The sequence below is a fragment of the Arachis ipaensis genome, chromosome B8 (assembly GCF_059453495.1).
Source record: "Arachis ipaensis isolate K30076 ecotype BB chromosome B8, ASM5945349v1, whole genome shotgun sequence".
Taxonomy (NCBI): domain Eukaryota; kingdom Viridiplantae; phylum Streptophyta; class Magnoliopsida; order Fabales; family Fabaceae; genus Arachis; species Arachis ipaensis.
The window spans coordinates 46,823,508-46,840,031 of NC_142443.1; the positions used below are offsets into that span (position 1 = coordinate 46,823,508).

The window sequence follows — 16,524 nt, forward strand, 5'->3', positions numbered from 1 at the left end:
TATTATTATTATTTTTTCTGTGCCCTCTTCTTTGTCATATGAGCAGGAGCAAGGACAAGAATACTCTTGTTGAAGCAGATCCGGAACCTGAAAGGACTCTGAAGAGAAAATTAAGAGAAGCTAAATTACAACAATCCAGAAATAACCTTTCAGAAATTTTCGAACAGGAAGAGGAGATGGCAGCCGAAAATAATAATAATGTAAGGAAGATGATTGGTGACTTTACTGCACCTAATTCCAATTCACATGGAAGAAGCATCTCCATTTCTGCCATTGGAGCAAACAACTTTGAGCTGAAACCTCAATTAGTTTCTCTGATGCAGCAGAACTGCAAGTTTCATGGACTTCCATCTGAAGATCCTTTTCAGTTCTTAACTGAATTCTTGCAGATATGTGATACTGTTAAGACTAATGGAGTAGATCCTGAAGTCTACAGGCTCATGCTTTTCCCTTTTGCTGTAAGAGACAGAGCTAGATTATGGTTGGATTCTCAACCCAAAGATAGCCTGAACTCTTGGGATAAGCTGGTCATGGCTTTCTTAGCCAAGTACTTTCCTTCTCAAAAGCTGAGCAAGCTTAGAGCTGATGTTCAATCCTTCAGACAGAAAGAAGGTGAATCCCTCTATGAAGCTTGGGAAAGATACAAATAGTTGACCAAAAAGTGTCCTTCTGACATGCTTTCAGAATGGACCATCCTGGATATATTCTATGATGGTTTATCTGAGCTATCAAAGATGTCACTGGACACTTCTGCAGGTGGATCCATTCACCTAAAGAAAACGCCTGCAGAAGCTCAAGAACTCATTGACATGGTTGCTAATAACCAGTTCATGTACACTTCTGAAAGGAATCCTGTGAGTAATGGGACGCCTATGAAGAAGGGAGTTCTTGAAGTTGATACTCTGAATGCCATATTGGCTCAGAATAAAATATTGACTCAGCAAGTCAATATGATCTCTCAGAGTCTGCATGGAATGCAAGCTGCATCCAACAGTACTCAAGAGGCTTCTTATGAAGAAGAAGCTTATGATCCTGAGAACCCTGCAATAGCAGAGGTGAATTACTTAGGTGAACCTTATGGAAACACCTATAACTCATCATGGAGAAATCATCCACATTTCTCATGGAAGGATCAAAAGCCTCAACAAGGCTTTAATAATGGTGGAAGAAACAGGTTTAACAATAATAAACCTTTTCCATCATCTAGTCAGCAACAGACAGAGAACTCTGAACAAAATACTTCTAATTTAGCAAACTTAGTCTCTGATCTGTCCAAGGCCACTGTAAGTTTCATGAATGAAACAAGGTCTTCCATTAGAAATTTGGAAGCACAAGTGGGCCAGCTGAGTAAAAGGATCACTGAAATCCCTCCTAGTACTCTCCCAAGCAATACAGAAGAGAATCCAAAAGGAGAGTACAAGGCCATTGACATAAGCACCATGGTCGAACCCAATGAGGGAGTGGAGGACGTGAATCCCAAGGAGGAAGACCTCCTGGGACGTCCAGTGATCAATAAGGAGCTTCCCTCTGAGGAACCAAAGGACTCTGAGGCTCATCTAGAGACCATAGAGATTCCATTGAACCTCCTTATGCCCTTCATGAGCTCTGATGAGTACTCCTCTTCTGAAGAGAATGAGAATGTTACTAAAGAGCAAACTGCCAAGTTTCTTGGTGCAATCATGAAGCTGAATGCCAAATTATTTGGCATTGATACTTGGGAAGTTGAACCTCCCTTGTTCATCAATGAACTAAGTGATCTGGATCAACAGACATTGCCTCAGAAGAGACAGGATCCTGGAAAGTTCATAATACCTTGTACCATAGGCACCATGATCTTTAAGGCTCTGTGTGACCTTGGTTCAGGAATAAACCTCATGCCCCTCTCTGTAATAGAGAAACTGGGAATCTATGGGGTGCATGCTGCTAGAATCTCATTAGAGATGGCAGATAATTCAAGAAAACAGGCGTATGGACAAGTAGAGGACGTATTAGTAAAGGTTGAAGGCCTTTACATCCCTGCTGATTTCATAGTCCTGGATACTGGAAAGGAAGAGGATGAATCCATCATCCTAGGAAGACCTTTCCTGGCCACAGCAAGAGCTGTGATTGATGTTGACAGAGGTGAACTAGTCTTTCAATGGAATGAGGACTCCCTTGTGTTTAAAACTCAAGGATCTCCCTCTGCAACCATGGAGAGGAAGCATGAAAAGCTTCTCTCAAAGCAGAGTCAACCCAAGCCCCCACAGTCAAACTCTAAGTTTGGTGTTGGGAGGCCACAACCAAACTCTAAGTTTGGTGTTGAACTCCCATATCAAAACTCTAAGTTTGGTGTTGGAGAGTCTCAACAAAGCTCTGCACATCTGTGAGGCTCCATGAGAGCCGACTATCAAGCTATTGACATTAAAGAAGCGCTTGTTGGGAGGCAACCCAATGTTTATCTAATTTTTATTTTCATGTTTTCTTAGGTTCATGATCATATGGAGTCACAAAATAAATAGAAAAATTGAAAACGGAATCAAAAACAGCAGAAGAAAAATGACACCCTGGAGGAGCTTCTGTCTGGCGTTCAGTGCCAAAACAGAGCATGGTTCTGGCGCTGAACGCCCAAAATGGGCAGCTTCTGGGCGCTGAACGCCAGAACAGGCATGGTTCTGGCGTTCAACGCCAGAAATGGCACACAAATGGGCGTTGAACGCCCAAAATGGCCACCAACCTGGCGCTGAACGCCCAGAGTTGTGTGCAAAGGCATTTTTACATGCCTAATGGGTGCAGGGATGTAAATCCTTGAACACCTTAGGATCTGTGGACCCCACAGGATCCGCTCAGGATCTGTGGACCCCACAGGATCCACTCAGGATCTGTGGACTCCACAGGATCCCCACCTACCTCCACTCACTTCTTCTCACCACTCTCTTTCACACAACCCCATAAACACTCTTCCCCAAAAACCCTTCACCAATCACCTCAATCTCTCTTCCACATCACCTCTTCACCACTCACATCCATCCACTCTTCCCCATAAACCTACCTCATAAACTCCACCTACCTTCAAAATTTAAAACCAATTTCCCACCCAAACCCACCCATATGGCCGAAACCTTTCCCCCCTCCATTCCCTGTATAAAGACCTCCATTCTTCATCAAATTCACACAACACATCCCTCTACACTCCTCTTGGCCGAAACCACATCTCCATCTCCCTCTCCATATTTCTTCTTCTTCTTCTCCTATTCTTTTGTTTATTGCTCGAGGGCGAGCAATATTCTAAGTTTGGTGTGGTAAAAGCATAAGCTTTTTGTTTTTCCATTACCATTGATGGCACCTAAGACCGGAGAATCCTTTAGAAAGGGGAAAGGGAAGACGAAAGCTTCCACATCTGAGTCATGGGAGATGGAAAGGTTCATCTCCAAAGCCCATCAAGACCACTTCTATGATGTTGTGGCCAAGAAGAAGGTAATCCCTGAGGTCCCTTTCAAACTCAAAAGAAATGAGTATCCGGAGATCCGACATGAAATTCAAAGAAGAGGTTGGGAAGTTCTAACAAATCCCATCCAACAAGTCGGCATCCTAATGGTTCAAGAGTTCTATGCTAATGCATGGATCACCAAGAACCATGATCAAAGTAAGAACCCGGATCCAAAGAACTATGTTACAATGGTTCGGGGGAAATACTTAGATTTTAGTCCGGAAAATGTGAGGTTGGCGTTCAACTTGCCAAACATGGAAGAGAACGCACGCCCCTACACAAGGAGAGTCAACTTTGATCAAAGGTTGGACCAAGTCCTTATGGACATATGTGTAGAAGGAGCTCAATGGAAGATTGACTCCAAAGGCAAGCCGGTTCAACTAAGAAGATTGGACCTCAAGCCTGTAGCTAGAGGATGGTTGGAGTTCATTCAATGCTCAATCATTCCCACTAGCAACCGGTCTGAAGTTACTATAGACCGGGCCATCATGATCCATAGCATCATGATTGGAGAAGAGGTGGAAGTTCATGAGATTATACCTCAAGAACTCTACAAGGTGGCTGACAAGTCCTCCACTATGGCAAGGTTAGCCTTCCCTCACCTCATTTGTCATCTATGTTACTCAGCTGGAGCTTTCATAGAAGGAGACATTCCTATTAAGGAAGAGAAGCCCATCACTAAGAAAAAGATGGAGCAAGCAAGAGAGCTCATTCATGGAGCTCAAGAGGTGTATGAAGCTCATCACCATGAGATCCCAAAGATGCCTCAAATGCACTTTTCTCCACAAAACTATTGGGAGCAAATCAACACCTCCCTAGGAGAATTGAGTTCCAATATGGGACAACTAAGGGTGGAACATCAAGAGCACTCCATCATGCTTCATGAAATAAGAGAAGATCAAAAAGCAATGAGGGAGGAGCAACAAAGACAAGGAAGAGACATAGAAGAGCTCAAAGACATCATTGGTTCCTCAAGAAGGAAACGCCACCATCACTAAGGTGGATTCATTCCTTGTTCTTGCTTTCTCTGTTTTTCGTTTTCTATGTTGTGTGCTTATCTATGTTTGTGTCTTCATTACATGATCATTAGTAGTAGTAACTATGTCTTAAAGTTATGAATGTCCTATGAATCCATCACCTCTCTTAAATGAAAAATGTTTTAATTCAAAAGAACAAGAAGTACATGAGTTTCGAATTTATCCTTGAACTTAGCTTAATTATATTGATGTGGCGACAATGCTTCTTGTTTTCTGAATGTATGCTTGAACAGTGCATATATCTTTTGAAGTTGTTGTTTAAGAATGTTAAATATGTTGGCTCTTGAAAGAATGATGACTAGGAGACATGTTATTTGATAATCTGAAAAATCATAAAAATGATTCTTGAAGCAAGAAAAAAGCAGCAAAGAACAAAGCTTGCAGAAAAAAAAAGAAGAAAAGAAAAAATAGGCGAAAAAAATAGAAAGAAAAAGAAAAAGCAAGCAGAAAAAGCCAATAACCCTTAAAACCAAAAGGCAAGGGCAAATAAAAAGGATCCCAAGGCTTTGAGCATCAGTGGATAGGAGGGCCTAAAGGAATAAAATCCTGGTCTAAGCGGCTAAACCAAGCTGTCCCTAACCATGTGCTTGTGGCGTGTAGGTGTCAACTGAAAACTTGAGACTGAGCGGTTAAAGTCAAGGTCCAAAGCAAAAAAAAAAAAAACAAAAAGAGTGTGCTTAAGAACCCTGGACACCTCTAATTGGGGACTTTAGCAAAGCTGAGTCACAATCTGAAAAGGTTCACCCAATTATGTGTCTGTGGCATTTATGTATCCGGTGGTAATACTGGAAAACAAAGTGCTTAGGGCCACGGCCAAGACTCATAAAAAAGCTGTGTTCAAGAATCATCATACTGAACTAGGAGAGTCAATAACACTATTCGAAATCTGAAGTTCCTATAGATGCCAATCATTCTGAACCTCAATGGATAAAGTGAGATGCCAAAACTATTCAAGAGGCAAAAAGCTATAAGTCCCGCTCATATGATTGAAGCTCTGTTTCATTGATATTTTGGAATTTATAGTATATTCTCTTCTTTTTATCCTATTTGATTTTCAGTTGCTTGGGGACAAGCAACAATTTAAGTTTGGTGTTGTGATGAGCGGATAATTTATACGCTTTTTGACATTGTTTTTAGTATGTTTTTAGTAGGATCTAGTTACTTTTAGGGATGTTTTCATTAGTTTTTATGTTAAATTCACATTTCTGGACTTTACTATGAGTTTGTGTGTTTTTCTGTGATTTCAGGTATTTTCTGGCTGAAATTGAGGGACTTGAGCAAAAAATCAGATTCAGAGGTTGAAGAAGGACTGCTGATGCTGTTGGATTCTGACCTCCCTGCACTCAAAGTGGATTTTCTGGAGCTACAAAACTTGAAATGGCACGCTTCCAATTGCGTTGGAAAGTAGACATCCAGGGCTTTCCAGCAATATATAATAGTCCATACTTTGGTCAAGAATAGACGATGTAAACTGGCGTTCAACGCCAGCTTTCTGCCCAAATCTGGCGTCCAGCGCCAGAAAAGGAGCCAAAACCAGAGTTGAACGCCCAAACTGGCACAAAAGCTGGCGTTCAACTCCAAGAAGGACCTCTACACGTGCAACACTCAAGCTCAGCCCAAACACACACCAAGTGGGCCCAGGAAGTGGATTTATGCATCAATTACTTACTCATGTAAACCCTAGTAGCTAGTTTATTATAAATAGGACCTTTTACTATTGTATTAGGCATCTTTGATCAGTTGTATGCTATCTTAGATCACGTTTGAGGGCTGGCCATCTCGGCCATGCCTGGACTATCACTTATGTATTTTCAACGGTAGAGTTTCTACACTCCATAGATTAAGGTGTGGAGCTCTGCTGTTCCTCAAGGATTAATGCAAAGTACTACTGTTTTCTATTCAATTCATCTTGTTTCGCTTCTAAGATATCCATTCGCACTCAAGAACGTGATGAAGGTGATGATTATGTGTGACGCTCATCACCATTCTCCCCTATGAACACGTGCCTGACAAACACTTCCGTTCTACATGAAATAAGCTAGAATGAATATCTCTTAGATCTCTTAATCGGAATCTTCGTGGCGTAAGCTAGAATGATGGCGGCATTCAAGAGAATCCGGAAGGTCTAAATCTTGTCTGTGGTATTCCGAGTAGGATTCAATGAATGAATGACTGTGACGAGCTCCAAACTCGCGATTGCAGGGCGTTAGTGACAGACGCAAAAGGATAGTAAATCCTATTCCAGCATGATCGAGAACCGACAGATGAATAGCCGTGCCGTGACAGGGTGCGTGAGCATATTATTCACTGAGAGGATAAGATGAAGCCATTGACAAGGGTGATGCCTCCAGACGATTAGCCGTGTCGTGACAGGGCATTGGATCATTTTCCCGAGAGATGACCGAAAGTAGCCGTTGACAGTGGTGATATATCACATAAAGCCAGCCATGGAAAGGAGTAAGACTGATTGGATGAAGATAGCAGGAAAGCAGAGGTTCAGAGGAACGAAAAGCATCTCCATTCGCTTATCTGAAATTCCTACCAATGATTTACATAAGTACCTCTATCCCTATTCTATTAATTAATATTCGAAAACATCATTATCAAATTATATATGCCTAACTGAGATTTGCAAGGTGACCATAGCTTGCTTCATACCAACAATCTCCGTGGGATTCGACCCTTACTCACGTAAGGTATTACTTGGACGACCCAATGCACTTGCTGGTTAGTTACACAGAGTTGTGAACCGTGGTCTTGGCATCATATTTTTGGTGCCATTACCAGGGAAAGAAAGAGCGATGAATTTTACATAATTAAAGTGTAATCACGATTCCGCGTACCAGTCTTAGCATTGGAACAGTGAGAAGAGTTATTTTCTCATCAAGACTTCATCATTCTAGTTTGTTCTCTTAACTTGGTTTTATTCTTCCATGTTCTTTGTTATGTTCAATTTTGTCATTCAGATACTTTTATGATTAATTAATGCAAGGATTATTTCTCTTTAATTTAATTTCAATTCCAATAATCATGTCTTCTTTTAATTCCCTTTCATGTGCCATGGATTCTTTATTTACAATGCGTGAGTAGTTTCATTACTTGATAGGGAGTTGATTAAAAGGAATTCTTGAGTTGGAAGGATTGAAGGAGAAATTTATAGTTGGGTTAAATGTTGGATTGTTATCCTGTCACCAACGCCAATCCCTTTGAACTAAGTGGGTTGTAACTCGTGAATAGATCTAGCAGTCCAACTTGTTTGACTTTCCCTTACCTAGTAAAGGATAACCAAACAGAGTAACCGTTAATTATAAATCAATCTTAAAAATCACTCCATCAATGATAGAGATTCTAACTAATCAATTCCCAGTCAAGGCTTTTATTTATATTATTTAAAATTCCTCAATTTAAATTCCAATTTACTTAGCTCAACTTCTTGGAACATCTGATTAATAAAATAGCACACTTTTCTGCAACTCGTTGGGAGATGACCTGGGACTTAAAACTCCCAGTAATTTTAATTTAAACTCTCTGTGACATATTTCTAAATTGATAGGCAGATTTTCGGTGAGTTAAGAACTATACTTGCAACGTAACCATTTTAATAAATTTTTAATTCACCAGCTTCTGCTTCCCATCAGTCATCCTGCATTAAACGCCCAGAATGGTATCCATTCTAGCGTTTAACGCCCAAAATACTACCCTTTTGGGCGTTAAACGCCCAGCCAGGTACCCTGGCTGGCGTTTAAACGCCAGTTTTCCTTCCTCACTGGGTGTTTTGAACGCCCAGCTTTCTCTGTGTAATTCCTCTGCTGTATGTTCTAAATCTTCAATTCAATGTATTATTGACTTGAACAACACAATCTAAAAAAAATTTTTTGAATTTTTAATGATGAGAAACAATCAAAATGCAACTAAACATGAAAACTGAACTAAAACAATGCATGTAAGACACCAAACTTAGAAGTTTGTATACTATTGATACTAACAAATTGAGAATGCATATGAAAAATAATAAAACACACAAAACAAGAGAATTTAAAGATCAGAGCAAGGAAATCATCAAGAACAACTTGAAGATCAATGAAGAACATAATGCATGTAATTTTCGAAAATTGGAAAAATAAAGACATGCAATTGACACCAAACTTAAAATTAGACACTAGACTCAAACAAGAAACATAAAATTTTTTTGATTTTATGATTTTATAAAATTTTTTTGTGCTTTTTCGAAAATTATAATGAGAAGTAAAATAAAGGATTCAAAATTCTTAATGAGAATTCCAGGAATCATGCAATGTTAGTCTAAAGCTGCAGTCTAAAAAGATTAGACATGGCTAGCCACGCTTCAGCAGGACATTACATTCAAGAGCTAAATTGATGAGAATCAATCAGCTTTAGTGATGATGAAAACATCATCTGAAACTCTAGAATTCATTCTTAAGAACTCTGAAGAACAAAGTAAAATAAAATTACCTAATCTGAGCAACAAGATGAACCGTCAGTTGTCCAAACTCGAACAATCCCCGGCAACGGCGCCAAAAACAAATGTCACAGAAGAGTAATGTACCCTAAAATAAATAGAATTAAGGAAATAAAATGTCACAGAAGAGTAAGTGGTGCACAAAATTGTGATCATCAATGGCGCCATCAACATGGTACGCACAATTATAATCTCAACTCTTTATCACAACTTCGCACAACTAACCAGCAAGTGCACTGGGTCGTCCAAGTAATAAACCTTACATGAGTAAGGGTCGATCCCACAGAGATTGTTGGTATGAAGCAAGCTATGGTCATCTTGTAAATCTCAGTCAGGCGGATTCAAATGGTTATGGAGGATGAATGATTAAAAGATAAATAAGACATAAAATAAAGATAGAGATACTCATGCAATTCATTGGTGAGAATTTCAGATAAGCGTATGGAGATGCTTTGTCCCTTCCGTCTCTCTGCTTTCCTACTGTCTTCATCCAATCCTTCTTACTCCTTTCCATGGCAAGCTGTATGTTGGACATCACCGTTGTCAATGGCTACAATCCCGTCCTCTCAGTGAAAATGTTCAACGCGCTCTGTCACAGCACGGCTAATTATCTGTCGGTTCTCGATCATGTCGGAATAGAATCCAGTGATTCTTTTGCGTCTGTCACTAACGCCCAACACTCGCGAGTTTGAAACTCGTCACAGTCATTCAATCCTTGAATCCTACTCGGAATACCACAGACAAGGTTTAGACTTTCCGGATTCTCAAGAATGGCCGCGAATGGATTCTAGCTTATACCACGAAGATTCTGATTAAGGAATCCAAGAGATACACATTCAAGCCTTGTTTGCATGTAGAACGGAGGTGGTTGTCAGGCACGCGTTCATAAGTGAGAATGATGATGAGCGTCACATAATCATCACATTCATCATATTCTTGGGTGTGAATGAATATCTCAGAACAAGAATAAGCTTAATTGAATAGAAGAACAATAGTAATTGCATTGATACTCGAGGTACAGCAGAGCTCCACACCTTAATCTATGGCATGTAGAAACTCTACCATTGAAAATACATAAGAACAAGGTCTAGGCATGGCCGTGAGGCCAGCCCCCATGGTCTAAGAACTAAACGTTCCAAGATTGAAAATACAATAGCAAAAGGTCCTATTTATAGAGAACTAGTAGCCTAGTGTTTACAGAAATGAGTAAATGACGTAAATATCCACTTCCGGGTCCACCTGGTGTGTGCTTGGGCTGAGCATTGAAGCATTTTCGTGTAGAGACTTTTCTTGGAGTTAAACGCCAGCTTTTGTGCCAGTTTGGGCATTTTACGCCAGAACTTTTGTGCTGACTTTGAACGCTAGTTTGGCCCATCAAATCTCGAGCAAAGTATGGACTATTATATATTGCTGGAAAGCCCAGGATGTGTACTTTCCAACGCAATTGAGAGCGCGCCAATTGGGCTTTTGTAGCTCCAGAAAATCCACCCCGAGTGTAGGGAGGTCAGAATCCAACAACATCTGCAGTCCTTTTTCAGCCTCTGAATCAGATTTTTGCTCAGGTCCCTCAATTTCAGCCAGAAAATACCTGAAATCACAGAAAAACACACAAAATCATAGTAAAATCCAGAAAAGTGAATTTTAAATAAAAAATAATAAAAACATAATAAAAATTAACTAAAACATACTAAAAACAATGCCAAAAAGCGTATAAATTATCCGCTCATCAGTAAGGTACCTTAAACGAACAAAAATGCATAAAACCTTAACAGTTTGAGATCTTGATAATCATCGTCGTCATCAACGACAGCATCGTCATCATCGACGACAGCATCGTCGTGGTCCCCTGCTGAGGTGGCAGAGTAGGTGTTGCCGGCTATATCCCACCATTAGCCTCGCCGCTGGAACCAGCAGCGCCACTTCCTCCAGCATTCACTGCTGGCTGCACTCTTCCACCTGTTGTCATAGCTGATCCAGTTGCTCCAGCTTTTCCGTGAGGTCCGAGCTAGCGGCAGCACATGCAAGAATCTCTCGATACATCAACTCAGACTGCTCCTGCAGCTGGTGAAGCTCCTATGTTAGCTTTTGGACTTCCTCCCTCAAGTTAATAACTTCCAGGGAATCAGCAGGGATGGTGATAAACCCCAATTTTTTTATTTATCTTGTGCTTAATTTGGGAGGTTTTATCAAATTTTCTCATATTTATTCAATGAAATAGCATGGTTTTGTAATTCTCCCTAAATTTGTGCTTAAGTGTGAAAACATGCTTTTTAGGCCTTAAAATAGCTAAATTTAACTCACTTTAATTCCATTCGATGCCTTGATATATTTGTTAAGTGATTTCAGGTTTAGAAGGCAAAGATTGGATTGAAGGAATGAAGAAAAAGCACGTAAAAATGGAGAACTCATGAAGAAATGAAGGAATCACAAAGCTGTCAATCCTAACCTCTTCGCACTTAATTGATCATAACATGAGCTACAGAGGTCCAAATGAGGTGGTTTCAGTTGCGTTGGAAAGCTAATTTTGGTCCAATTAATTTTCTTCCAAGCTCATTTAAACTACAAGCAAGCAAGCCCACTTATTTCACTCAATCAAGGCCACAAGAATCATCTAGAGTAGAAATTTTCATTTAATTGTAATTTATTTTAAATTTCATTTCAACTTGTAATTTAGGAAAGCCTATATAAAGGCATCAGTTTCATAGAAAAAGAGGCTTGGACGGACAGTAGGAGTAGGAGTAGAATAGAAGGCTGGAGGATTAGAGACTCCAGAGCTCTCTTGGAGGATTAGAGACTCCAGAGAGCTTAGCATAGTTTGATACACTTTTTCCTTTCTGCACTTTTACATTTCAGTTGTCTGGAATTTAGTTGAGTTTATGCAATTTCAATTTCTTATGCTCTCTTCTGCAATTTCCCTTTCTGCAAATTTTACAATTCAGTTTACAGTGAGCTTGATTTACTTTCATTCAATTTAAATTCCTGCAATTGTTCTTAGAGCGATGATCAATTAAACCCCAACTCATTAGGGGGAGGAGCTCTATTGTAATTCATATGAATTGAATGAAATTCTTCTTCCTCTCAGTCTGCTTGGGTAGCCAAGAGATAACTTCTGCTTTGATTTGATCCATTCACTCCGAAAGGGGGTTTGGATCCATTGGATTTCCATGTGAGCCTCGGAAAGGAATCATGGAAGTTAGAACTGAAGCTCTATCTCTCACAAATCTCTTGATCAACACTATTCGGGAGGAATTGAGATCTTGAGAATTTGTGTGACTTATGGATGAGAGAACATGCTTAACCTCCTCTCATGACAATTGGATCAAGGAATTGGCAATATTGATTGTGGTTAGAGAGATTGGATTGCCAAGGAATTAGGATCCAATCAATTTCAATCTGCCATAGATCTATTCATATGATTGAGAAGGAAGTTGAGACCTATTTGATTCATTGTGGATTATGATATCTCCAATCCCTTATGAGTCTTTCTTTCTTTTACTTGTTCTTCAGTTCACTTTAATTGCTTTTCATTTACATTTTCAGCAATTTACTTTTCATGCAGTTTAAGTTTCTTGTCATTTAAGTTTCAAGCAATTTACATTCAGCACTTTAGAATTCCTGTAATTTACTTTTTGTTGAATCAATTTCACTCAGTTCACCAACTGATAGCTTGACTAGACTGATCACCTCACTAAAGTTACTTGATCCATCAATCCTCATGGGATCGACCTCACTCACGTGAGTTTTACTACTTGATGTGACTCGGTATACTTGCCGATTAGTTTGTGCAGAATTTAATTTTTCGCCATCAAGTTTTTGGCGCCGTTGCCGGGGATTGATTTAGATCAACAATGATTAAGTGGGTGATAAGTCTAGATTAAGCATTTTCTTTGTTTTTGTCATTTAAATTCTTTTTAATTTTCTAATTTCTGCTGCTGATACTAAGGTGTTTGTGTTATTGCCTCACCAAGAAATTCTCATCTATGACATGAGGAATTTCAATTTTCCTTGGTGATTGTGTTTTAACAAAAATTCAAATGGAGTTCACCCCATCTTTTGATCAAACAAATTTCATGGGATACTGCCCACCATCATAAAATGACTACTCTAATGATGGCTGAGAATATCACCAAGAAATGACAGATTATGAGCAATCTACCCAGTGGGGATATGCTCCAGGGCTACAAAATGATCAAGACAATTCCATGGGATACTGCCCAATACCACAAAATTATTCATGTCATTATGCCAATGGTGGATGAGAGTATCAACAAGGAATGATAGAGTATGAACACCTCCCAGAGACACAAAATGAGTCCTATTTTGATGAATCTAACAACTACTCATATTATGGCTGGGAAGGTCAAAACCAAAAAGATTGTAATGCTCCATATTCTATATATCAAGAGACATCATCACTTGATTGTGCAGTCAATACATTCATGCAAGATTGCTCTCCAGTGCCACAAAATGATCCATACTTTAATGAATTCAACAATCACCCAAGTTGTGGGTGGGAGGAGCAAAATTAAAGAGCATTCAATAGTCCATACTCCACTGATCAAGAGCTATCATCACTTGAGCGTACCTTCAATTCATTTATGCAAAATTGTCCACCCTCACCTCCCAATTTTTTATATGAAAATTATTCATCACTTGACTATCCCTCAACACAAAATTCTTTTCAAAACTCACAACCCACACAAACTTCCCTGAACCAAAGACTCTCAAAGCTTGAATCTATGCTTGAAAGATATGAAGAGGAGACAAGGAAATCTTGGGAAGAACAAGAAACCTCTTTCAAAAACATGGAAGTGCTTTTGGACCAAATGATAAGTGTAAAGGAGGAAGTAGAAGAGCAAGATGAAGAGGCCCCTTGTACCAAGTGAAGTTGCAATGAAGAATGAGGTCGTGGAGGTATATGAGCCTAGGAGTCCATATCCACAGAGGCTGCTTGAGGTGACAGAGGAGCCTGAAGACTTACTCCCAAAGGACTCAATCGAACATCATATAGAAGAAATGGAGGAAGACAATCAAGAAATTCCACACTCTATTGGAGTAGAGAGCTACATAGAGGAAGGGTTCACTGAACCACCAATTCAAAATACTTTTGATGAAGAGAACACTCCAATCATAACACAACACCCAATTCTTGATATCAAAGAAGTGAAGGCAACCAACAAAAGCACCGAAAAGAGGATTGTGACCAAGATACAAAGGACAACATTCATAAAGAAGAAAAGGTCAACTGCAAACAATCCAACCCCTGTCCCAACAAGCAAAGAAAATCAAGAAAATAACAAGAGAAAGCTTGCTAGGAAGAGGCAAAAACAGGGGACATCAATCTGCTCTTCTCTTCCTTTGAGGTCATTCCTCTTAACAAATTAGAAGAAGAGGAAGAAAGTTGAGAACAACATGTCAAGCTAGTGACATTAAAAGAGCGCTTGTTGGGAGGCAACCCAACCGTAGGTAATATTTCCTTTCTTTGCTTTGTTTATTTTCAATAATTTGGCATATGATTGCATTCTAAGTTTGGTGTTGCCATGCAACAATTTGATTTTCAATCTTCATTGGGTACTTGCATCATTCTAAAATGAAAGTGTCACACTAAGTTTCTAAGTTTGGTGTACCACTTAATTTTCTATGCAATGAATCTAGTAACACCACTTGTTTGTATAATCATAATGCCTTTGCTTCTTAGGCCTATAGTGTTATCTTTGTTTTGGTGTGACACTTTTTCTTTCTCTTTATTCTAGTCATTCCTTTGTTTTTAATACTTTCTTTTATTTTGCTCTTTAACTATTTTTGTTAATACCTCACTAAGAAATCCTTACTCGTGACAAATTTTTCTCTTGGTGATTGTGTTATTAGCATAAAACAGTTTTCTTTGCTTAGTTTTAGTTCAAATAAATTGACCTGTGATTGCATTCTAAGTTTGGTGTTGCTATGCAACAAAATTTATTTCCAATCTTTACTGGATACTTGCATCAATTCCAAGTGAAAGTGTCAGATTAAGTTCGGTGTGCCACTTATCTTTCATGCAATGTATCATGTGCACCCCACTTATTTTTGCAATCACAATGTCTCTGTTTTCTGTGCCTTTATTGTATCCTTAATGTTGCTTGCTTGAGCACATGCATTACTCACATTTCATTGTAAGACACTTATGATCCATCATAGACCCCATCACCACTGTTTTAATTGTTGCTTGAGGATAAGAAAGCATTCTAAGTTTGCTATGGGAAGGGGAAGAATAGGAGGAAAAGGACAACAACAATGAAGATGAACTACAAGGTGGTAACGCTCCTTTTTCCTCTTATTTGTTTCCAGTACTTTAAATTGCATGATTGTCTTTTATTCCTTTCTATGCATGTGTGGCTGCTCCGTGTGAATAAAGTATAGCTTGAATTTTGAATTGTAACATGTTGCTGTGACATTATGACTACCATCTTGAAATTTTGTGAGTCAAAGTAATTAAGTAATCATGATCATAAACAAACAAGGTCATTAAAGAAGAACTTAGCATGGGCAGACGAGTACTGGGAGGCTAGGATGATTAATTGTTATTGTTCAATTGCATTTGAATTTGTTTGATTGAAGTTTTCATCTAGGACATTTTATAAAATTTTTGAAATCATGAAAATCTTGAAAAAGCAAATGCAGTTAAGGCAAGAAAAGAAAAGGAAAAAAATGAGAAAGCTAAAGGCTCTGAGTACCAATGACAATTCATTTGTTAAGTGCTTATGGTGTTTATGTATCAGGCAAAAAGATTGAAAACAAAACACTTAGAGTCAAGGCTAAGCTCAAGTGCATAAGCACTCCCTCAAAGCTCAAGGCTCTGAGCATCAATGATTAGAGAGTAAAGAAAAGAAATAAAAGAGTTTAAAGAAGTCCTCTAGTTAAATGCTTGTGGTGCTTATGTATCACATGGTAATACTTGAAAACAAAGCATTTGGAGTTATAGCTTTTCAACTCATGGTGCAAAGTGATAAACCCCACTTTTGTGGTTTATCTTGTGCTTAATTTGGGGGATTTTATCACATTTTCTCACATTTATTCAATGAAATAGCATGGTTTTGTAATTCTCCCTTGAATTGTGCTTAAATGTGAAAACATGCTTTTTAGGTCCTAAAATTGGTGATTTTAATTCACTTTAATTCCATTCGATGCCTTGATGTGTTTGTTGAGTGATTTTAGGTTCATAAGGCAAGTATTGGATGGAAGGAATGAAGAAAAAGCATGCAAAGTGGGAGAACTCATGAAAAAATGAAGGAACCGTAAAGTTGTCAAGTCCGACCTCTTCGCACTCAATCGACCATAACTTGAGCTACAGAGATCCAAATGAGGCGGTTCTAGTTGCGTTGGAAAGCTAACATCCGGGGCTTCGAAATGATATAAATTTTGCCATATGTTACTTCGCGCTCAGGGGCGCGCGCGCGCGCCGATGCTGCCGTGGCCCACTAAAGTGAATTCGCCCCCAGCGAATTTTGAAACACTTTGGGCCCAACCCAACTCATTTCTAATGCTATTTCATGCAGAATTCA

General features: G+C 39.1%; 1 non-coding gene across 1 annotated transcript; it reads right to left on the reverse strand.

Annotated features, from left to right (window-relative positions):
• Positions 1-572: 572 nt before the first annotated feature.
• Positions 573-680, reverse strand: LOC148547949 (small nucleolar RNA R71). Its single transcript, XR_015897281.1, has one exon. It is a non-coding gene; the product is annotated as a small nucleolar RNA R71 (small nucleolar RNA).
• Positions 681-16,524: the final 15,844 nt, after the last annotated feature.